At 44.3% G+C, this 25,174-nt stretch overlaps 1 long non-coding RNA gene across 3 annotated transcripts in view; it reads left to right on the plus strand.

The window, feature by feature from the left end:
• The window catches only part of LOC123785043 (uncharacterized), an 87,281-nt gene that overhangs the window by 27,566 nt on the left and 34,541 nt on the right, over positions 1-25,174 (plus strand). The gene's annotated exons all lie outside the window — the stretch shown is intronic.

A 25,174-nucleotide genomic window follows, 5' to 3' on the forward strand; every position in this document is an offset into this window, starting at 1 on the left:
TTTTTTTTTTTGTACAGCACAGCTCTAGGGGCTCCATCTAAGTCAGTTCAACCTTGTCAAGAATACTTCGCAGGTGTACTTCCACCAAAGGCACTTGGTAATATCACTTCACACCACTGCGATGGCCAGACAAACAAAAACCAGAACCTAAGTGTTGACAAGGATGTGGGGGAGCTTCAGCACTCATCTATGGCTGGTGGGAATGCAGAATGGCTCAGCAGTAGTGAAAAGCAGTTTGGCAGTTTTTCAATAGGTTCAGTGTAGAATTATCATATGACCCTGCAATTCTCCTCCAAGGTGTGGACTCAAAAGAGAGGAAAACAGGTATTCAAACAAACAGTTGCACACAAATGTTCATTGTAGAGTTATTCACAAAACCCAAAAGGTGGAAACACCCCCAATGTTCATCAAATGGTAGATGAATAACCAAAACATGGCACATCCATACTATGAACTATTATTCAGCCGTAAAAAGGAATAAAGTACTGACGCATGCTACAGCATGGTTGAAGCTTGAAAATGTGCTAAGTTAAATAAGCCAGACATAAGAGCCATGTATTGCGTGATTTTCCCATTTATGTGAAATATGCAGAATAGGCAAATTCATAGGGACAGGAAGCAGGTTAGTGGTTGCCATGGGCTGGAGGAGGGGAGAAATGGGGAGCAACTGCTTAATGAGTGTGGGGTTTCCTTTTGGGGAGATGAAAATGTTCTAGATCTAGATAGTGGTGATGGTTGCACAATATTGTGAATGCACTAAATGTCCCTGAATTGTACACTTTAAAATGGTTAAAAAGGTGAATTTAATGTTACGCTGTTTTTACCACAATATAAAAGGACTTGATGTCTGGTGTTTCTCTTTGAGCAGACATTAACGATCATTGCCTTGATCTGTCATTCATCAGGGGCTTAAGGTTACAAAACAGTGATATTCTAAACCTATAGTTTCTTCCTCATTTATTAGCTGGGCGTACTTTGATCTGGTGAAAATTCCTTGTCGACCCCTTGGTTTTCCTGAGGTATGGTGGGCAACTTCTCACGCCCATGCTTTTGGCTGTGCCAGTCCATCAGTCTGGAATACCTTTCTTTCCTCCTCCTCTCTGCCTGGCTGATTCCAAATTGAGCCAGATCCCTCGTGATCTCGCTGAACTGTTCCACTGTGAAGCTCAACTCTCTTGATCATAGCACTTACTGCCCTTTATTGTTGATTTTTTTTTCTCTGTCTCCTCTAATGACTTTCAGGTCACCAAGGGTAGGTTCTATCCCCTATTCCAAGATTCAGCTCCAACAGAATAGGGACTGCTCAGTAAACATTGGTGAGAAGGAAGTGAGCTGGTTCATTGCAGTGGGCAAAAGATAAGTGTGAGTTATCTACTTTATATGAGTGTGTTGGTTTTGTATTGCTGTGTAACTAACTACCACAAATCTAGAGGCTTAAGACAGCATGTGTATTATCTCACGGTCTGGAGTCTGGCATGGCTTAGCTGGGTCCTCTGCTCAGGATCTCATCAGGCAGTAATCAGAGTGGCAGCTGGGCTGCATTGGAATCTGCAGAGGCTCCAGCGGTGAAGAATTAATTTCCAAGATCATTCAGAACTCATTTCCTTTTGGTTGTATGACTGAGGTCTCCGTTTTCTTGCTGGCTCTAAGCCAGGGGCCACTCTTAGCTACCAGAGGTGGCCCACAGTTCCCACAATTCCTCACTGTGTGGCCCTCTCTAAATTCCCTCTTGCAACACGGCAGCTTACCTCTTGCAAGCCAGCAGTGGACAGGTGAATCTCTCTGGTGTGTGCTAGCAGGATGGAGCCTTATGTATATAATTGTACCTCTAATCTCATTTGCACATTTGCACTCACATTCTAGTGGTTACAAGCAAGTCAAATATCCCACCTGTACCCACACAAGGTGTGAGCCTAGGGGCCGCCTCAGGGCCTGTCTTCCACAATTAGCCATGCCTTCTTGAGAATCTACTGTGTACCAGACGCTATACTAGGCACTTTCCGTGAATTACTTCACTTACTCCTCACACTACTTTATAGGAGATGAATACTGTGAGAGCTGTTTTGTAGATTTGAAAATTGAAGCTCAGAGAAATGGGTGTTTGAGGGGTTCAAGGTCTCACAACCAATAAATGACAAATCTGAGATGCAAACCCAAGTTCGATCAGCTTCTACCCCTCGAACCTTATCTTTTAAATAGTTTGTACCAGAAAACTCTTAAAAAAATTGTCCCCTCATTCCTCTTTCACAAAGGTAACAACATACACAGGAAATACACCTTCTTTTCTCCTTACAGTCATATTTTAGAGCATAGTCAGAATGAATTCTTCCTGCAGAGAGGGAATGTTCAGATGGGAGCTGGCCCTTCTAGGAAATGTTATGTTGCAGAATTAGGGCAGGCTGCCAAAGCACACAATGAGACCTGACCTGGATTTTCTCAGTGCCATTAGAAAAGAGTCACAATAATGCCTCCTAGTTATACACTGAGTTATCAATTCCTCTCATTTTATTCTCAGTGTCGCTGTGAGTCAACAAGGGTGGGGATTTCATATATTTAGTGTAGAGATTATTCTGTACATATAGGTTTATATTTTGGCTTGAAAACTTGAGTGTGTTAGTGCATGAACATTTCCCCATATTCTTGTGTCTTTTCTCTAAATATGATTTTAAATGGCTACTTAATATTCAATTCAATGGATATATCCTAGCTTACCAAAACGTTTCCCTAATTGTGGCTATTTAGGTTTCTTCTTGTTTTTCACTATTACGAAAAATATTGTGATAAACACCTTTGATGGCTGAAATATTCCTGCACATCTGTGTGCGCACATGCTTAGGATAGAGCCCCAGTAAAGGGATGACAGAGGACAGCCTCAAGGCTCTTGATACCTCTAGCGATGTGGTTAGAACCCCCACTTTTCAGATGAGGACACAGACTTAGAGTGAGACTTGCCCAAGTTTTCATGGCTTATAAATGCACAGCTGAGATTTGGATGCAAGCCTTCTGCCGCCCAGACGGATGTTCTTCCTTACAACTAGCTCCTCACGGTGTGCCCCTGGACCAGCAGCATTGGGAAACCCTGAAAGAATGTTAGAAATGCACGATCTCAGGCCCCACCCCAGACTTTGTGGATCAGAGTCTGCATTCACCACCATCCCGAGGTGCCTCTAGGCGCATTGAAGTTTGAGAAATGTTTCTCGCAGTACATCCTCCCCTCTAATTCTGTGAAGTGCTTTAGAATAAGGCAAAACACCACCAGCTTGGGTGTTACCGGTTTCTCCTCAGCCTTGAGATACCTCTTTCGCATTTCCTTGTTCCAGGGCTGTGCGCAGTGTGCCCACCTCATGAAGGGATTTGTGAATTCATTGTAAAAGAGCAGAATTTGAAACTTGCCTCCATATTCTCTCATTGATATGGCCAAACCCTCCTGCTCAGGACTGTACAAGCAGCATTTTGGGATAGTTTTCAGGAAGTATCGTGGTGAAGGGGAAAGAGAATTACACCAGGAATTCTGGTCCAGTTTCCACCATTAACAAGCTGGGTGACCCCGGAGAACCATTGGGTCATTCTTTATTGAATTAGATGCTGTGATGAGAACCCACTTTGTTCATCATAAGGCAATGGGCGTATCTGTGGGGAGCCTATATTTAGACAGCGTCCTCCTTGTGAGAGAAATGAAGGCATTTCGACCAGACGATCCTTGGGGCAAATATTCAGAGGACCACATTCTTCTGAGAGAAGTCTATTCCAGGTTGGACTCCACCTGTGTGCTCTCCGAGATATGACAGAGCGCTATGAGTCCAATCAGGATGGGTATGGGTGATAACTGGAGTAATTGATCTTCCAAGTCCCTTTAAACTCTAAAAACTTACGATCTTATACCATGTCAGCATGAAAAAAGAATCAGAATCCTAGCATGGGCTGGTCATTTTATGCAGCTACCTGCCTGCAGGAAAGAGAGCAGCTCTTCTCTTCTTTCAAGAATATGGATTTATTTCAAATCCCATTTCTGGGATTAGAGTCTTTCTTTTTGTGGGGATTCAATTAATTTCATTTGCCTTAAGCGCATGAAGCAATCAGAGACCAGGCTCAGGTCTTCCCAATCAGATGTAATTACTGAAGTCAATGATCTCTGGCTCATTTTCCTTCTTTCTCTTCACACATTATCTTTCTTAGAGGAAGGGAGTTAAACGCTTTATATAGTTCTCTCTGTTTTGCAACCATATTTTTCGAACATAGAGCTGAACATCATTATGACTAAATAAACATCTCTGATTCAGCTTCTTGGAAAACCAGATACTTAAAGGAATTTATATGTCCCATGCAGAAGATTTAAAGAAATGTTCAATGGTGGCCATTTACCCCAAATATCACGGTAACGTCCTCAGAAAAAAGAAAACAGATATTTTTGAGGCTAAAATCCAAAACTTTTCTTTTTTCTAAGTGTCTTACATAATGTTTTCTTATAATAAGTCAGATTATGTAATCATTTCTTTTTTTTCTTACAGCATCTTTGATATGGGCAGGTGTGTTAAATTGAACTTTTTGATATTGAGAGGTCAGTATTTCTAAAACCCCCAGGTTCCAAGAGAGGGTAAAAAAAAGAATATTTTTTCTATTACTTTCAATAGCAGAATATTTACGCAAGGGTCTATTACTTACTGCTCCTTATTTAGGCACTGGTGAGAAATTGACTGCTCATTCATTTCACACGTATTCAGTAAAAGCTTATTATGTGTGAGGTGCACCTTGAGGTCCCAGGCGAAAGACCCCACTCCTGCCCTCCAGGAGCTTCGGAGGGAATGGTGCACTGGGTGGTAGGGAAAGTGTAAGCACAGGAGCTATGGAGGTATCGAGGGCAGACAATTCTTCCTAAAGGGTTGAAGAAAACTGTCTAGAAGAGATGTCCCTTGGGCTGAGGAGGAGATAGCCAGGGGGGTTGAAGTGCATTTCATTTTTTTTTTTTAAGAATTTATTTATTTATTTGTCAGAGAGAGACAGCGAGAGAGGGAACACAGGCAAGGGGAGTGGGAGAGGGAGAAGCAGGCTTCCCGCTGAGCAGGGAGCCCCATGCGGGGCTTGATCTCAGGACCCTGGGATCATGACCCGAGCTGGAAGTAGACGCTTAATGGCTGAGCCACCCGGGTGTCCCTGAAGTGCATTTCAAGTAGAGGGAACAACAAATGGGAGGGAAGAGAAAATGCAAAGGTGCAGAGGCAACTGAGAACATTGGCAAAGAATTAAGCATGGCTAGGGTCACCTGGGTGGCACAGTGAGTTAAGCATCTGATCTTGGTTTCAGCTCAGGTCATGATCTCAGGGACCTGGGATCCAGCCCTGCATCGGGCTCCCCGCTCAGCATGGAGTCTGCTTGAGATTCTGTCTGTCCCTCTCCCTGTGCCCCTCCCACACGTTCTGTCCCTCTCTAAAATAAATAAATAAAATCTTAAAAAAAAAATTAAGCATGATCTGATCGTGACAGGTATGAGGAAGAGTGGGGAAGATGCCGGAGTGGGTGACAAATATGCAATGTAGCACTGACTGAAACAAGTCAGACGGAGCCAAAGCCTCCCATTGTATAAAGATCCCAGAGAGTGGAGTTACTTTACAGGCACTTTAGAAATGATACTTGTTAGGAGTGAAATTTAGTTTGGAGAAGGCGCCATATCAAGAAATCCATTGGCATTAGCCCAGAGTAGAGCTTGTATTTTCCTTTGGCTTGGGCATGTTTCCCCCACCCCCTTTGTGTCAGTGCTTCATCTTTCTTTGGAAGAAAATAAAGTCTCCGCACAGGCGGCGTTTGATGCAGGGCTCATTTGATCTGGTTGATTCCGGAAACAGATGCATCCTCTTGGTCTCAGCACAAATTGTTGGGGTTTCTTTTTTCTGGTTTCACCAAAGCCAGATCTGTGTCCCTATCAGCACAGAGGAAAAAAGTAATTACCGAAGTATTAGTGTGATTATTATTTCCTGATACGAATTGCTGCATTCCTTACTTGTATCTGGTCCTTTCCCTGGGCTGGAGTTAGGAAATTGAAAAACAAACTCATCTTGGACAAAGCCTGTATTGATTATCTTTTAATCTCGTTTGTGTTGGAGAAAGCTTTGAGAATTTAATGAAAGAGGAAAAACCCTCTCCTTGAAGAATTCACGTTTTCTCACACCTACAAAATGGAACGTGATTTCAAAGAGATTCAGAAACCTCTTGAAGCCCCTGAGGACCCTTGAGGAATCTGTGGACCCTGGTTGAGAACCTCTGGTCTATACAGTCAAAAATGAAATGGGAGAACTGCTTGCTGAAATTGGACAGTGACAATTGTCTACTAATTCTGCAGTACATTTTGGGAGGTTAGAGTAAACCTGAATTACATTTGCCGTGTAGTTGGTCAGGCCTCTGCTATGGCATTGATTCAGTGGGTGGACCTCAGCTTTCCCAATGCCCACACCTCCATGCCAACCCAAACAGACGGGAAGGTTCCAGAGAGAGGAGGAAGAGGAGCAGGAAATCATTTAAGACTTTTCATTTTTCAAAGTTAAGTCCCTGGCCTTGGAGTTAGAAGAAGACCTGGGTTTTAGTATTATCTCTGCTTTCCACTTGTGTAATCTTGTCAACTGATTAAAATTTTTCCAGTATCCACTTCCTCATCTGTAAAATGGGGATAATTTTAATACCCACCTCTCAGGGCTGTTGTGAGGACTTAATGAGCTATGAGTGTGAAAGTATTTGCCACACATCTGGCTCATGGATTGGTGCTTGACACATGTTAACTGAAATTCAGTTCACCGAGAGCAGAGTAAAACCTTTTAGAGAACCTCAGTCTTGAAAAAATCATGGTGCGGGACTTCCAGTTTCTAATTCCAGCATGCAAGGAGCTTAGAAATTGCCGCTCTGTCCTTAACCACAAGGACAAAGCTGAACAAACTGAGAAATCAACAGGTTTTCTTAGATCTGTCAAAGAAGTGAGGTCACAGAGCAAACTGCTATTCCCAGAATTGGGAGGACAGACAGGTGGATACGGAGAATCGCAACTTTCAGGGGCCGAGATTGCCTTGGGAAGCAGTTCCATGGTAGAAAATCCTGAACTGTAAAGGACAAATCGCTGGAGGCTCAGTGTGGTCAACTCTGAGAGTTCAAAACTCCAGGGGACCCATTCGTGGGGCGGAGCAGGCGCTATTTTTGTGACTTTTACGTTCAGGAGCTCCAGCAGATCCCCAGAGTAAATATCGGAGAAAAGTACTCATACTTTTGGCAGGTGGAGGGAAAAAAGGAGCCATTTTGAAATATGTCAGAGCATTCTGTTGTTCTTAATAGTGCCTGTCCTCGGAATAAACTATTTTACCAGAGCTTAACCTCCTGGGGTTTTATCAGAGCCTAACCTGCCTGGGGGAAGGGAAATACATAACTCCAGCCCTTCCAGCCATCCTGCCCCACCTAAGATGGGGGCAGGAGCTGAGCAGTGTGGACAAAGTTCACAGTCCAGGGGCACAGGCTCACCGAACACTGAGACCTAATTGTAGGATTGTAGAATCTATCCCTGCCACCTACCCCTTACCACCACCATGTTACTAAGGGCCTATGTATTGCAATTCCTTTTACACAGTGCATCATGCCAGCCTTTCGACAACGACAAAAATTACGAGCATACTCAACAGGCAGAAAACATAGCTTGAGGAGACCGAACAAGTATCAGAACCAGAAGTAGATATGGTAGGAATGTTGGAATTATCAGACCAGGAATTTTTAAAAGCTATGATTGATATGCCAAGGGCTTTAATGGAAAAAGTATACAACATTCAAGAACAGAAATGTAAACAGAAAAAAAAATTTTTTTTTTTAAAGATTTTATTTATTTATTTGACAGAGATAGAGACAGCCAGTGAGAGAGGGAACACAAGCAGGGGGAGTGGGAGAGGAAGAAGCAGGCTCCCAGCAGAGGAGCCCGACGCGGGGCTCGATCCCACAACGTCGGGATCACGCCCTGAGCCGAAGGCAGACGCCCAACTGCTGTGCCACCCAGGCGCCCCCAGAAAAAAAAATTTTAAGAAAGAATGAAATGAAATGCTAGCGATAAAGAAAACACTGTAACAGAAATGAAGAATGTCTCTGATGGGCTCATTAGTAGACAGCACATGGAAAGAGGAAAGAATCTCTGAGCCTGAGGATATGACAATAGAAACTTCCAACACTGAAAAGCAGAGAGAACAAAAGACTGAAAAAAACAAAACAAAACAAAACAAAAACCCAAAACAAACCCAAAACCAAAACCCAGAATAGAATATCCAAGAACTGTGGGACAATTACAAAAAGTTTAACATACATGTAATGAGAATATTAGAAGGAACAGAGAAAAAGGAACAGAAGCAATATTTAAAGCAATGATGATTGAGAATTTCCCTAAATTCATGTCGGGCCCCAACCCCAAGGAAGCTCAGAGAACACCAAGCAGGATAAATGACCAAAAAAAAACAAAAAACAAAAAACAAAAACTATACCTAGGTATATCATATTCAAACATTGGAAAATCAAAGATAAAGAAAAAAATCTTGAAAGAAGCCAGAAGGAAAACAAAACAAAACTCGTATTTAAAGAGGAATGAAGATAAAAACTACATTTTCTCAGCAAGCAAGCAAGCAAGAAGAGTGAAGTATTTAAAGTGTTGAGAGGGGGCGCCTGGGTGGCTTAGTCAGTTAAGCAACTGGCTAATTAATCAAGATTAATTAAATCTTGATTTCAGCTCAGGTCATGATCTGAGGATCCAGGGATAGAGGTGAACTCAACAATACCATCAATCAATTGGATAAAACTGGTATCTGTAGACTACTTCATCCAACAATAGATTACATTTCTTCTCAAGCTCGCATGGCACACTCATCAAAATAGACCACATTCTGGGCCAAAAAACACACATTGAATTAACAAATTCAACAGAATATAAATTGTACTATGTCTATGTTCAGATTACAACACATTTCTAAATGACAAAGAAATCTCAAGAGAAATTAAGAACTATTTTGAGCTAAATAGAAGTGAGACCACAATTTACCAAATTTTGCGGGATGCAGTGAAAGTGTTTAGAGGGAAATTTATAGCATTGAATGCATACGTTAGAAAAGAAGAAAGATCTAAAGTCTATATTCTAAAGAGCAATCTCATCAAAGAAGATATGCAGATGGCAAGTAAGCATATGAAAAGATATTCAGTAACATATGTCATCAGGGAACTGCAAATTAAAATAACAATGAGGTCCTACCACACACCTATTAGAAGGACCAAAATCCCCAACACTAACAGCACCAAATGCTGGTGAGGGTGTGGAGCAACAGGAACACTCGTTCGTTGCCAGTGCAAATGCCAAATTGGTGCAGCCACTTTGAAAGACAGTTTGCATTTTCTCACAAAGCTAAACAGACTTTTACTGTATGATCCAGCAATCATGCTCCATAGTATTTACCCAAATGAATTGAAAACTTATGTGTACGTAAGAACCTGCACATGGATGTTTATAATAGCTTTTTCATAGCTGTCGGAACTTGGAAGCAACTAAGATCCCCTTCAGTGGCTGAATGGATCAATAAATTATGGTACATTTAGACAATGGAATATTATTACTTCTAAAAAGAAATGAGCCATTAAGCCATGAAAAGACATGGAGGAAACTTAAATGCATGTTACTAGGTAAAGGAAGCCAATCTATAAAAGGCTACATACTGTATGATTCCAACTATATGACATTCTGGAAAAGGCAAAACTTTGGAGACAGTAAAAAGATTAAAGGTTGCTAGGGGTTAGCGGGGAGTGGCGTGAATAGGCAGAACACCGAGGATTTTTAAGGTAGTGCAGCTCTTCTGCACAATACCACAATGGTGGATACGTGTCATTATAGATCTGTCCATACTCAGTGTGCAACACCAAGAGTGAGTCTAAAGGAAAGTATGGACTTTGGGTGATGATGTATCAATGTATGTTCATGGATTGTAACCAATGTACCACGCTGGTGGGGGATCTTGATAGTGGGGGAAGTTATGCTTGTGTGAGGACAGGGGCAGAACTCTGTACTTTCCATTCAGTTGTGCTGTGAACCTAAAACTGCTCTAAAAAGTAAAGTTTATTAATTTAAAAAAAGGCAAAAAAAATTGTGGTACGCCTCTATCCCCTCAAGTAATTTGAACTAGGAACAATATATAATATACAGACCTAAGGGAAAATATTTTTTCCTGTGACGGCATCAGAGCTTTTTTAAAAAAGCAAATTTTCCCTTCTTATTTTGCGTGCGTGTGTGTGTGTGTGTGTGTGTGTGTGTGTGTTTGCCTGCCTTGCTGGTGTCCTAGGAACATGCTTTATCTCTCAACCGGGTAGCCAGCACTGAATTTCCCAAACACACAGGTCATAACCAAGGAAGTCAGGAAGGAAGAGTTCTTTGGTGGGTGTGGCCTCATGGTCAGGTTCACAGGCACCAGAACAGGTTCCTCATCAGGATTCCTGCCCATAGGCTGCTTTCTTGGCCAGACTGCCCCTTCCCTCTCCCTGCATCCTTGTAGCTGCTGCATCAGTGGATGGAAAGTTCTTACACGTCCCATGTAGCTAGCCCATTGGATGGACGGGTCACCTCAGGCCTCAGGTGCTTTTCTCTTTCTAAAGCAGAACGGAAATTTCACCTGGGCAGTCAGTTCTAGTGACTACAGAACTTTCACTTCCCTTTTACTGTAGGGAGAAAGTTCTGAACACTACGATTTCACCACGAGAAACTGGGTGCTGGGTGGGGGCTCGGTTCACACCTGTGGTTCCTAACCAGCAAAGCATTGACATCACCTGGGGGAACTTAGTACACAGCGGATGCTTAAGCTCCACCCAGATGGGTGAGCATGGGGGTCATTTCCTTTCTCTTTTCTCATTTTTAGTTTTTTAAAAAATGTAATCTCTACGCCCAGTGTGGGGCTCCAACTCCCAATCCTGAGATCAAAGTTGCATGCTCCACCAATGGAGCCAGCCAGGTACCCCTCATCTTTAGTTTTTGTTTTTTTTTCTTAAGATTTTATTTATTTATTTGAGAGAGAGAGAGAGAGAGCATGTGAGAGGGGGAGGGGAAGAGGGAGAGGGAGAAAGAGAATCTCAAGCTGACTGTGCACTGAGCACAAGCCGGAGAGGGGGCTCGATCTCACGACCCAGAGATCACGACCTCAGCTGAAATCGAGTCGGATGCTTAACTGACTGAGTCACCCAGGCAGCCCTCATTTTTAGTTTTAAATCACTGCTTTTATTTCTTCCAGTTTCATTGAGCTATAACTGACACACAGCAGTGTATAAGTTTACAGCATAATGATCTGACTTAGATATATTGTGAAATGATTCCCACAATAAGTTTAGTTACAACTCTTATCTCATATAGATACAAATGTATACATATATATATTCTCCTTGTGATGAGAACTCTTGGGATTTGCTCCCTGAACTTTCCTATATAGGATACAACAGTGTGAACTATAGTCATTCTGTTGTACGTTACACCACCAACACTTATTTAAGTTGTAACTAGAAGTTTATGTCTTTTGACCACCTTTATCCTGTCTCCCCTCCACCCCCTGTAACCTCAAATCTGATTTCTTTTTCTATGAGTTTGGTTTTGTCTTTTCTTTAGGTTCCACATATAAGTGAGATCATTCAGTATTTGTTTTCCTTTGTCTGAGTTATTTCACTTAGCATAATGCTCATGTTGTTGCAAGTGGCATGATTTCCTCATTTAAAAAAAAGATTTGTTTATTTATTTTTAAAGATTTTATTTATTTGAGAGAGAGAGAGAGAAAGCAAGCACAAGCAGGGGGAGTAGCAGAGGGAGAAGGAGAAGTAGGCTCCCGGCTGAGCAGAGAGCCAATGTGGGGCTCCATCCCAGGACCCTGGCATCACGACCTGAGCTGAAGGCAGATGCTTAACCGACTGAGCCCCCAGGTGCCCCTAAAGATTCATTTATTTATTTGAGGGAGAGAGAGAGAGCTCGTGCATGGGAGGGGTGGGGGGGAGGGGCAGAGGGAAAGAGAATCTCATGCAGACTCTGTGTTGAGCCCGGAGCCCCACGTGAGGCTTGATCTCACGACCCGGAGATCACAATCTGAGCTGAAACCAAGAGTCAGGTGCCCAACCAACTGTGCCACCTGGGGCCCTGGTTTCCTAATTTTTTTTAAAAAAGATTTTATTTATTTATGTGACAGAGAGACAGCGAGAGAGGGAACACAGCAGGGGAGTGGGAGAGGAAGAAGCACACTCCCAGCAGAGGAGCCCGATGTGGGACTCGATCCCGGAACGCCGGGATCACGCCCTGAGCCGAAGGCAGACGCTTAATGACTGTGCTACCCTCATTTTTTAATGGCCGGATACTTCAGTGCTCCTGAAGGGATTTAGATTACCTTCTAGGCTTGACAACCACTGGTGCAGAAGCAGAAGAATAAAGTTCCTTCCCCCTTCTGCCCAGGCAGATTCAGTGTTCCCTAAACCGGCCCCATGTTTTTGTGCCTCCTTATCCTTGATCGCTTCTTCCTCTCACAGTATTTGAACATCACTTTATTATGTCACTGTTACGATATCATGTGTGTTTCCCTATTCTTTCCCCAACCAGATGGGCTCCTCAAGGGCATCTTCAAGTTTCCTGCATCTAAGGTTGCCATATATAGCTGAGCACGTTATTCACTGCTCAAAGGAACTGGGCGTCTAGACATCTTAATAAAGGTTTATTAAATGAAAAAATACCCAACCCCTTTAGACTCTGAGTCTTACCAGATCATGTAAAGATGCAGTAACTTTCATCCCTATCACCTGAAACTGGAAGCAAAATTTCAGAAATTAGTTTTAATTCAATTCATTATATGTGTGTGAATAGGTGTATATATTATATGTGTGTACATATATGAAAACATACACATACATGTTAACCGCAGCGTTGTAGGCAGCACTGGGCCAAGCTGAATAGGTGATAGGCGGACGATTCTGCTGGCTGCTCATTCCCTAATGACACTTGAGTATGTGCAGTACTGGGTTATAGCTCTGTGTGAGGGAGCCTGCATTAGGTTCCACTGATGCAGTAGACAGTTCTGGGGTTGCCCCATGTCCACATTTTTTTTGTTGTTTTAGATTTTATTTTATTTTTAGATTTCATTTTTAAGTAATCTGTACACCCAATGTGGACTCAAACTCACAACCCCGAGATCAAGAATCACACATTCCACCGACTGAGACAGCCAGGCACCTCCCACCCCCCATGTCTAAGATTTTAAAATAAACTCTGCTCTGGGCTGATCTTTTTCCCCTCTTGCAGGAAGGAGTGCAGAAGAGGGGGAAGTTGCAGGAGTTCTTCCTCATTGGCCTCCATGAATCCTGAGATGTACAAAGAATGTGGGGTGAGATAGTAGGAAGTAAAACATACCTAACTATGGCCAAATTTGGGGATGTTGTTAGGAAGACCAGCACCCACTTTTGGCACAACTTTATTGATTAGAATTATCTAATCAAAACCATACTAGGTTTGCCTAGCATCAAAGACAGAATGTATGGCCTGCTTGTTGAGTTAGTGAGAGCTGAGGGTATCTGGGGTCGAGACTTTCACTGATGGAATCAAATTGCTGTGAAGGCATCACAAAGAGTGCGTTGGGTGGAGAAGCGTGAGCTGGGCGACTGGAAGCCTTGACCATTCAAATGTGCACATTTGCTTGGTCTTCCCCTGGAACTGAGAAGGAAGGCAATATCTGAGGTCAGGAGAAAAGCCCTGTGAAAGGTAGAATTTATGGAACTGTGATCTTTAAAAGCCTCAGATTGAACCCCTTTGTCTCAGACCGATCCATGACTCTGGCCAAAGACAGCAATCAAGGGGAAGACAAGTTAAATTTATATTATGGACCAACAGTCAGCAAACATCTATAAATGGCCAGAAATAGTATTTTAGGCCTTTTCGGACCTCACAGTCTCCATTGCAACCTCTCTCTCTGCTGTTGTAGCATGAAAGCAATCTTAGTTAATTTGCATAGTTATTTGCATAGTGAATGAGTGTGACTGTGTTCCAATAAAATTTTATTTATAACACAGGTGGTAGCATATATGACCCATAGGCCCTAGTGTGCTAGCCCTTACTCTGGTGTACCACAAACAGGAATCTGTGCATCTTCAAGAAATATCAAGTTTCAAATATGATCGGAGCACTGTTGACTCCATGAATGGGACTCTCTGATTAAGTGGGCTTGACTCTCAGATCTCCTACTTACAAGTTGTGGGACTTTGGAGAAAACACATAACTTTTTTCATCTCAGGCTCCTTGTTTATAATATGGAGATTGTAAAGCCTGCTCTGCCTACTCCAGGATGATTATGACACTCAAATGAACTGTAATTCATCAGCAGAAAGAAGCTCTCATTAGTACCTATAATGGAATTGCAGAGACATCGTATGAATTAAAAACTGAAGCTCCTTAATGGGAGAGATGGTGCTTATTCACCGTCGAATCGTTAGCACCTGCCACATATTGGCGCTCAGAATAAATTTACTGACTTTGTAAATGAAATAGAGAAAATATTTCCTTCTTTCAAATCAGTGTGGTGTTATTTGAATAGACTGGAGCAGTAGAAGCCCACGGTGAAACAGTGATTCGAAAATAGAACATGAGCCACTTACTTTTTGGAATTTAGCTGCATTTGGGGAGTGTTTCTGGAGCAACTTGCCTAAACTGCTTTGGACTTGCAGAAAAGACTCCCATCAGGATGTTACATACACATTTCCAACTCTACTCAGATATATTGGAAGTGTTCCATAACTGAGGGAGGGTTTTTCCTCAGGCCTTTAAACATTTCTCATCAGTAATATCCTCATCACAAGAGAATCCTAAGCCATCTGACCGAGTACCCCTGGGACAGTCACTTGTTTCAACACCGATCCCATGGTTGGACGTGGCCATGTGCACAGATTCCCCAGACTCACGATACCAGCTTGTTAAGCAAGTCAAGGGTTTGCTTGGTGTTTTACAGATGTGTCATTGCCCAAAGGAAGGCTAAAGATAACAGTCTATTGTGAGTTCTACCGATGCCTTTTAAATAAAAAGAAAATGAAGTCAAGATCTTAGTTATGTTGTGTCCTGAGTCAAATGCAATAGTTTCATTTGTCTTTCCATTTTGGAGGCAGCATTGAACAGTGGAAAGAACAAGGGCTTTGGAGCCAGCCAGACCTGAGTTAAAATCATGATGACAGCATGTTAGAGAACAGTGGCCTTGCATGGTGGACTTACTCTCAGTTGTGCATCTCAAGGTTTTCGTGAAAGTAAGACGAGTCTGTAGAGATGAAGGTACCTAGCACAGAGCTGCTGGCACCCATTCTTGGGTGGGAGTGGAGGAAACTTCTAAGAGATGGGGGTTGTTGTGGGCTGGGTGGCCTCCCCCACAGGAATCCAGTACAGCAGCCTTCTTCCAGGGTTTTGCCTTCTGCTTGTCATAATCAGGGTCAATGAGACCTGTCTTGGCTGACAGTAGATGAAAACCATTTCAGATCAGGGTGTGATGTAGGGGAAATGTTCTTAGGCAACCTCGAAAGGAGTGACCAAAAGACTAGTGGGCAGGAAGAGAGGCGTGGGTGACCAGACCATCCCAGGGAAAGGAGCCACCACCAATGATCAATGATCCTTCTGTTCATTCCCCAGTAACATTTCCCTCCATTAGTTTGTATATTAGGAATTGGTCTGCATTGAATGTAACGCGGTTGCTTTGAGGAGCCATTTGAGTGTATGGGGACTGGTTGGCAGAGTTGGCTTTAGGATTAGGCCACCTATTAGGCAGATTACTTGGCTTCTCTGAGTCTTAGCTTCCTTGTCCCCGAGGATGATAGCATTTATTCTCCACCCTCTGTGTCATTGCCTTGCCTCATGGCTCCTGTCCACTCATTGTGGCAGCTCATTCACAGTCTTTGAAGCTAATCACTGAAGTCTCTGGGTAGAACTGTTTGTTTTAGACACTCTAGAAGCTACTGGCCTGTTGATGGTTGCCTGCCCACCTCAGGTCTGATCAGCATGGTCGGCAGGGAGACAGGGTAGATGTGATTTATGATCACATAAAGTGACTCAGAGATGGCTGCTTAGCCAAGGACTGTGGACAGAGCCATTCTCATAGGAGATTGTGGGTGTGATGGATGCAGAGATAAGACGGAGAGCTTTAATGCAAGGTAGATAGTGGTAATGGCAACAAAAGAAATGCTGTTAAAGAGGTTCATAAGTTCAAATGAGAAAGAACTTGCTTTCTAGCTAGTGGAGTAAAGGAAATGCTTCATGAAAGAAAAGGCCTCTGGAGTGTCTATTACCCTAGGTCAGTTAGGGCTCATACCTGAATTGAAGGTAAGGGTCAGTCTCACCCAAACCTCATGACCGGGAAATTCAGGGAGTTCCTCCAACGAACCCATCCCATCCCCTGGCCACAAGCATTGATTCAAGGATGGTGTATGACAAAAGTCAAGCCAGTCAGGGACAGTGAGATCTACCAGGAAGCAGACATTCCTCTTCTCTGCTGAATTTGAACATGGAAGCATGTGGCCTTCAAAGTCATTGCCAGTTATCTTCAGGCACAAGGGGTGACACTTTTGAGAACGGAATCCTCTTTGAGGAAGTAGAGCTGGGCGGGGGGAAGACTGGTCTCTGGATGCATCATTTTGTGAATATATGGGGAGTTGAGGGCATTAGTGAAAAATACAATTTGCTGGGAGCACTGGAGCAAGGATGTTAATATTGGAAATACAGATTAGAAAAAGATCATTGAAAGTCTTGAATGGGGGATAAGAGGGTTTCTATAGCCTTTCTATGGGCAATAGGAAGCTACCGAAAGCATTTAAGTGCTGTGATATGAGTGGTGTCATGGATAAATTAATCAGTAATGGGTGCAAAATAGATTGGAACGGAGAGAGGTTGCACATGGGGAGATGATGGGGAGCTTATTGTAATAATCTGAAGACCTGAACTAGAGCAACTGCAGTGCGGCTGGAAACAGGAGGGTGTGGACACATAAGACCACACAGTCAAGATTTTAGACAAAGATTTTGTCATTTAGTAAAGGCCGCATGAATGAGGGAGGGAGGGTGCTGACATGCTAGTCAAGGCTGGAAGAGCGCCACACCTCACGTTCTTGGCTGGCTCCTCTAGGCCACTGTTTATCACCATAAAAGGTGGATGGAAAAGATTAGACAACGGATTAGATAAAAAATTTTCTTTAGGCGCCATGCCGCAATGCAAATGGATCATGATGACATTTTCTGACATTGAGAAAGTCTGTGGTGTTGACTCACAGTCTGTACCATTAGCAAACTTCAGGAGCTATTTATACACAGTGCTAGCAAAATACTTTTGAAGGGGGTGGCATAAAAATACATATCTGTTTGTTGAGATTTGAACTGTTTCTCTAACTGGCTGTGTGACTCTGAGTAAATCACTCACCCTCTCTGAGCTCTAGTTTCCTCAACTGTAAAAAGGGGAAGAATAGAGCTTCTTTCTGGGGTTGTGGTCCTGATTTCATGATCTCATAGGAAAATCCCTTGCCAGTGTCTCATAAATCAAAGATAACTAAATACAAAGTAAAAGAAGTAAAAGTATTTAAAAAATAAATAAAAGGTAAGTATGTTTCAAACCTTCCTCCTTTCCTTTCTCCCTTTTCTTTCTTTTTTTTTTTTTTTCCTGAGTACGCTTTGTGTTTGCAGGCAGCCCTTAAAAAGGTAGTATTTGTGTTGTTACAGGCTGTTGCTAGGCTTCGTGTAACTCTTTTAAAAGATTTATTTGTTTTAGAGGTGGGGGAGGGGCTGAGGGAGAGGGAGATTATTTATTTATTTATTTGGGAGAGAGTGAGAGCTAGAGGGGTGGGGCATACACACAGAGGGAGAGGGAGAGAGAGAGAAGCAGGCTCCATGCTGAGCAGGGAGCCCAATGGGGGGCTCGATCTGAGGACCCTGAGATCATGACCTGGGCGGAAGGCAGATGCTTAATCGACTGAGCCATCCATGCACCCCAGAGAGGGAGAGAATCTCAAGCTGACTCCCCACTGAGTGTGGAGCCTGAGCCAGGGCTCGATCCCAGGACCTTGAGATCATGACCTGAGCAGAAACCAAGAGTTGGGTGCTTAACCAACTGAGCCACCCAGTGACTTTTATGGTGAAGATTTTAGTGCCATCTGCATTACCGAGCTGGGATAGCCTTTCCCTGCCCTGGATTTTATAATGCTGAAATAACTAATACACAGTATTTTACGAAGATGATTTGCTTTAAGAGCTATAAGCTACTCCTTACTTATAATATTGCGGAGAACAAACCACAGCAAAGGGCAGTGGGTGTGACAAGCATTGTGAGCGATATGTTTAGAGCGGGGGTGTGATAGGGATGGCGAAGATGCACAGGGAAGTGATGAGGTCCATAGACGGAGCATAGGGGAAGTGCTGTGGCTAGGGGAGAGCCTCTGTTATAGATCTAGTGTCATAGATCTGTCAGCAGCTCCCCAGTTTCTCTCCACTACCGTTTATTGAATGGTTACTATGGGCTAAGTGTTTGTACTATTTTGTTTAATTCTTGAGATGACCCTAAGTGTCAGATAAAGCATAATTATTAAGCTCATTTGACAGATGAGGAAATTGAAACTTAGGTCACTTGTCCGAGGTCATGAAGACAGCTGGTAAGTGATGGAGCGAGAACTTGAATCCCGGGCTTTACTGATTAGAGCCCATGGTTTTAACTATCATCCCAGATCACCTGGGAAGCTCTCTCTTATCTTTTATTTTATAGGCACTTGATTTATGTCACCCATCTGGAATGGGATGGAGTGAGAAAAGGGGGTTTGGGAACTATTGTCTCCTCAAGATTACTCAGCTCTTTGATATCTCGCCTGGGAGCCACATTGACTGTCAGCTAGAAGGTACTGGAAAAAAATAGATTGCTCCAGGGTGTTCACTTGGGTGCAATTTATTATTTCTAAAGATAAGGCCTAAAGAGACTTCTATACTGCATTCTGTTTCTTCCAGTGAATGAAAGCAGAAGGGCATCTGTTTAGCATTTGAAATATGCACCTGGCTCGCTCTGGTTAAAAGAGAAAAAGAAATACTAAAACACAGTAATCCAAATAATTATTCCTTCTCTGGCTGGCTTGCCCCCTGCTTTGAGTATGGGACTCAAAGGCGGTCATTTAACTTCGGGACTGCCAAAAAAGGATGTCCTTGTGCTTGATTAATTGGAAAGGCTAAAGATCTCCCCAGGAGAGGGTTGGATTTCCCTCTGGGTCTAAATCTTCTGGGCTCTGGTCTGAAGCTTGGGGAAAGTGCTGAGACTCTGTCAGAGAGGGAGCTCCAAAGGAGACCTCATCTCATTTAATACCGCCCTTGAACTGTGGAAGGCACTCCAGCCCAGTGTGCTAGATTTCTGCCAAATGCCCCTCCAAGACCTGCTTTCTACCCTTTCCTGCCCTGCGCTGTGTCTTGGGAGGCAGGCCTGTGTGGACTGCATCAGTGGGTTTCCTTACTGTCTGGTTTCCAGTTTGATCGGGCCAGAGGGAAGCACCCACAGCTGATGGGAAGGCAGAAGAGAGCAACATCAGAGTATTATTTTCTCCTGTCCTCCCTGCCAGAGCACCTGCACAGGCTGCGTCCGTCCTCTGAAGGCCTTGGCTCCTGTGGATGGTCCGAGCGACTGCTTCTCCCTTGCTCCTTCAAGCCCTAGGTATACTAAGGGCTCCTTGCAGTAACTAGCCATGAAATACCACACTATCCATTTTGTGCACATGTCTTTATAAGTAGCTGTGTTATTACACTCGAGTCAAATCACCCAGTTTGGACGTGCCATCTGTTTCCTGCTGGGACCTTGACTGATACACCCAGAGAAGTTTAATGACTTGTCCAAGGTCTCAGGAGGATTTGGCTACAACCAGTGTGTGCTAACGAGAAGAGATAACACTGGCGTATTTTACTGTTTACGAAGCAATTTCATCACCATCATCTCGGGTACAGGAAAAGCTTTCCACTTAGAGATTAGAAAATTGAATTTTAGAGGAGAGGAGGAATTGGCCACAGCTGATGAGCATCAGGGCTATCCTCGAACCCAAGGCATGGGCTCTGCCAGTCACACCCTGGGCACCTCCAGGTCAGGCTGAACCTCTAATCCTTCACTAGCACCACTCCAACATGTAGCATCAAGGGAACAAACACACCCAGAGTCTCATCTTCCAGGTCCCCAAAGCTAGCGATGCTACATACACAGTCCAACAACCCTGTGAGAAAAGTGGTAACGCCCCTATCTTATACATGAGAACAGTCAGGCTCAGAAGGCTGAATATCTGATCCAAAGTCACGCAGCTGGGAAGTAGCTGGAACTTGAACCCTGGCCTGTCTGCCAGCTCTTCCCACTGCCCCGCGCTGCCTCCGTGCGCACAGGTGTGGATTTCTGAAGGCACTGCAGGCTGCAGACCTAGCGCATCCTTTGTACTTTCTCTTATCAAACCAGTCCCAGCCTGGCCTTGGTACTAACTCTGGGACCTTGGCCTGGATTTCCTATTGGGAGGCCAAGGAGGCTTTTGTGGGTAAAACACCTTAGAAAATGGAGTGTAGGGGCGCCTGGGTGGCACAGCGGTTAGGCGTCTGCCTTCGGCTCAGGGCGTGATCCCGGCGATCTGGGATCAAGCCCCACATCAGGCTCTTCCGCTGTGAGCCTGCTTCTTCCTCTCCCACTCCCCCTGCTTGTGTTCCCTCTCTCGCTGGCTGTCTATCTCTGTCGAATAAATAAATAAAATCTTAAAAAAAAAAAAAGAAAAAAGAAAATGGAGTGTAGCTGATTAAGATCAAGAGATAACATGGCAGGGGCGCCTGGGTGGCACAGCGGTTAAGCGTCTGCCTACGGCTCAGGGCGTGATCCTGGCGTTACGGGATCGAGCCCCACGCCAGGCTCCTCCGCTATGAGCCTGCTTCTTCCTCTCCCACTCCCCCTGCTTGTGTTCCCTCTCTCGCTGGCTGTCTCTATCTCTGTCAAATAAATAAATAAAATCTTTAAAAAAAAAAAAAAAAGATAACATGGCAAGCCCAGGCAGGCCGTTTGCTGAGATAGCCTGGGAACAATGCAGCCAGGGTCAGAGCCACCTCCTGTCGCTACTGCGGGGGTAGCGGTGCCAGGGGGTGATTTGCAGCTTTGATGAGCATCCCAGTTAGTAGGGCTGAAGGGTCCATCCCCTGGGCCCATTAGCTTTCATGACATAAAAGCAGAGTCAGGGGCTGTTGTTGGCTGAGCATTGACCTGGGGTCACCTACTCTCTGTGTGACCTTAAGGACTCATTTCCTCACTTTGGGCCTCCGTTTCCTCATCTGAAATATTGGACGAGATGGATGAATCCAGCTGCCTCCTATCTTCCCAGTCTGTCCTTTATGAGTTTGGGAGTCTGGGGAAGTATGTGAGTCTTTCAAGACCTCCCCACTTGCTGACCCCCCACGCCCCAATCCCTTAGCAGGATAGCAGGGCTGTATTGTTGGTACATTTGCACCAGTCCATTCACATTGTCTTCCCTACTTACTCACGTCCATAAATAGCTGGCCAAGACCGCACAGTGGCCTGTGGTTGTGGAGGGGGCAGGACCAGATTCAGGACTCTGTGTAGCAGTTTTGCCAGCCACCAACCCTTGAGTGGTGATTTGCAGTCTTGGGAAGTATTCTAGGTGAGGTGCTGGTCCAACCTGCGCTTACTTTATGACAGTGACAAGCAGAGCCTAGGGTGCTAAGTGACTTGCCAGGATACCCATGACCGGGGGCTTCCAGCCTCCGGGAGCACTGTACTCTTACCGCCAAACAAGTCTCAGTGTGCTTGGTGAGGGTCTCCAAAGGCTATCGCTTTGAGAATGAAACAGAAATGGTAAACATACGGTGTAGGGGGAAACACCACAGAAAATGTAGATCAATAAAAAGGAAGATGAAAAGAATGATTTGATGCCACACTGTGTTGGCTTAAGCAGAGTAGGGCTATTATGAGATGACCTGGAACCTGGCTTAAAACCCAGCAGCGACTGAACTTCTTGTTCTTATTGGCAGTTCAAGGGCTCGTGGCCACTGTGCTTTCTGTTTTGGGAGGGCCCCTGGCCAGAGTTTCTGTGTACTCAACCCAAGCCAGGTGATGAAGCAATTGGCAGTAGACAGAGAAAGGGAGAGTGCTTTTCCTGGCTGAATGAGGAGACCCGTTCTGTGGTGGTGCAGTCTGGGGGGTGGGGTGGTCCCTGAGACAGGTGGGTAAATCTATAGGGACATTTGCTCTGTGGGAAGATTTGCCTCCCTCTCATACCCACCTTTAGAGCTCGGTCCTCCTTTCATTTCTCCTAAAAAATAGATGCTCCCAGATGCATTTTGACACTGAGGCCTGTGCCTCCTACAGCAAATTAAAAAAAACCCGTTCAAGCCTTAAGGCATAGAATTTTAGAGTGTCGGAGCCCAGAAGGACCTTAGAGCCCAGCTAGTCTCAACCTGGTTATTTAAAATCTGAGGAACCTGTGGTTGAGAGGTGGGAATTGGCTCCCTGAATGTCATGTGGTGAGTTATTGGCAGTGCCAAGCCTAGGACGTGGGCTTTCTGATTCCATTTAGTGTGCTCTCAGGTTAGACATGAATTTCAAACAAATGGTAAACGTGTTCTCAGCCAGCCTGGAATGGTGAAAGGGAGTCTGTGCGTGTAAGTAAGTAATCAGTAGCCTTAATTCCATATACATAATAATAATGAGCTGAAATGTACTGAGATCTTATGTGCTAGCAATTTTACATTCATTGTCTCGTTTAATGTCCACATGACCTGTGACAGAGGGGTTTTTATTGCAGGTATTTTAGATGAGAAAACTGAAGCTTAAAATGTCATAATTTGCCTAAATTCACATAGCCAACAAGTAGCCGAGGGAGGGTTAGAACTTAAGTCTGTTTGATGCCAAGCCCTGCCTTCAGGTCACTAGATTAACATAAAATAATCTTACAAAATTTGGTCTGAAGTGAGACACAAATTTTAGGTATCTTTTCCCTTTCATATTTCAATTTTTTTAAACATTTAAATGGCTGGCTCAGTCCATAGAGCATGCAAACCTTGATCTCTGGGTGGTGAGTGAGCCCCACATTGGGTGTAGGCCTTACTTAAAAAAATTGACATATAGTTCATATTTGAATGTTTTAAGTAAATTCATATAGGACTGAACTTAGTGGTTTAAAGCAGAAGTTCTCAGGGTCTAGTGGGTATCAGAATCACCTGGAGAGCTTCTGAAAAATCCAGACTGCTGCCTCCCCCCAGAGTTTCTAATGCCTCGAGTCTGGGGTGGGACCTGAGAATTTGCATTCCTAACAAGTTCCCAGAGGCTGTTGCTGTTGCTGCTGCTGATCTAGGGACCTCACACAGAGAATCACTGACTTAAAGGAATCATGAAAAGACTTTGTGTCCATTGAATTTTCTTGCATTGGGTCTCATTTTCCACGTAACTATTCAAGACCAGAGCTGCGACCTGTCAGTAAGAGTTGTCAGGAGATAAGAGAAACCATATCATCGCTTGATTTCCTAACTACCATTTCAAAAGGGTTGCAGAGGGGTCTTCAGTTAGGATGAATGGTTGAGAAGGCTAAAGACTTAGGCTGAAAAGCACAGGCTGCTGCAGCAGGAATGGATAAGCTCCAGCTACATCTCCTGCTCCAGCCCTGCTGTCAAGATTGAGGGTTCTGGCGGGAGAAAACATGAATGGCTGAGCTTAGGTCACATGTCTATTCCTGAGCCAATCACCATGGCTAGAAAAATGTGATGCTCTGATTGGCCAACCCTGAGTCACGTGCCCACCCCCAAATCAGGAAGTGACTGGAGCTCCTGGAAATAATTCCACCCACGTGCAGAGCCTGACTAGGGGATGTAAGCTGTCCTCCAAGGGGAAGCCTGAGGACGAGGAACACCAGAAAAACGGGTAAAATGGGGGTGCCTGGGTGGCTCAGTGGTTAAACGTCTGCCTTCTGCTCTGGTCATGGTCGCAGGGTCCTGGAATCAAATCCTGCGTGGGGCTCCCTGTTCAGCGGGGAGTCTGCTTCTCCCTCTGCCCTTCCTGCCTACTTGTGCTCTCTCTCATTATTGCCCTTTCTCTCAAATAAATAAATAGATAAATAAAATCTTTAAAAAAGAAAGGGTAAAATGGGTGCCAGGTGGCAAAAGCACACATAGCCACCCTTCTAGTTGCCAGGCAAGCCTTTACATTTTAGTTCTGGTTAACTCTTCTTTCTCGCAAAGTTTTCCTAGCTCAAGGGCTAACCTTTCTGTAGATGGAAGTGAGCCAAATCCAGAATGTCTTGAGTGAAATGGAAAGAGATCTGGGCTGGAGATTTGGGTTTTAGTCCTGTTCTGCCATGAACTGCCTTCCTTCTGTGAGTCTGTTTTCTTCAGCTATAAAATGAGGAGACTGGCTAGGATCTTTGTGGGCCCTTGGAACTCTACTAGGCTGTGGTTCTGGGCGGGGTCACAGGCAGCGGGGGCCCTCCCTGTGCCTTTGCCGTGATATCTCAGAAAGGAAGGCAGCTTCTTTTAAACATGGGAGGTCCCCGACGTGTTATGACATGGCTTACTAGGACGAGCCTCAGAGAGACTTGGCATCAGCTAGCCTTCCTGACTCCTTATTACCTGTGTGACCTAGGCAAATTCGATGAGCCCCTCTAAACCTCCTTATAGAAGGTGGAGTTAATGATACTCGCCGCTTGGTCTCAAAAGTTGTTAAGAATGAGAAGACAGGTATGAATGTGCTTTGTAAACCCTCAAGTCTCAGGTAGATGGAGGGCCCACTGACTGTGGGCTCCTGCCTTCCAGGCCAGTGTGTTTCAGGGGCTCAGTGCTCCTGAGAAAAGATTAATACTTCTCATTCAGTGAGCATGAGCCCTTCCACAAGGCACGTGTCTGACACTTGTCGGGCATTTATACTAAACCTTGTTATTTTGCACACAAGTGCCATATCAGGTTGGTAAACTGAGCAACTGGAAGCTGGCCCTGATGACTCTATCCAAGTAGTCCCCACCACCCACCAGTTTTCCTCTCTCTCTGCATCTGTTTCCTCCACAGCACTTATCACAATTCATATTTCTCATTGTGTTCATTTAGTTGCTTATTGCCTAGCTCTGCCATGCTGTAAGCTCATGACGGCAGCCAAGGTGCCTTCCTGTTGCAT

Source organism: Ursus americanus, chromosome 24 (assembly GCF_024610735.1).
Source record: "Ursus americanus isolate L20-20 chromosome 24, mUrsAme1.1.p, whole genome shotgun sequence".
Taxonomy (NCBI): domain Eukaryota; kingdom Metazoa; phylum Chordata; class Mammalia; order Carnivora; family Ursidae; genus Ursus; species Ursus americanus.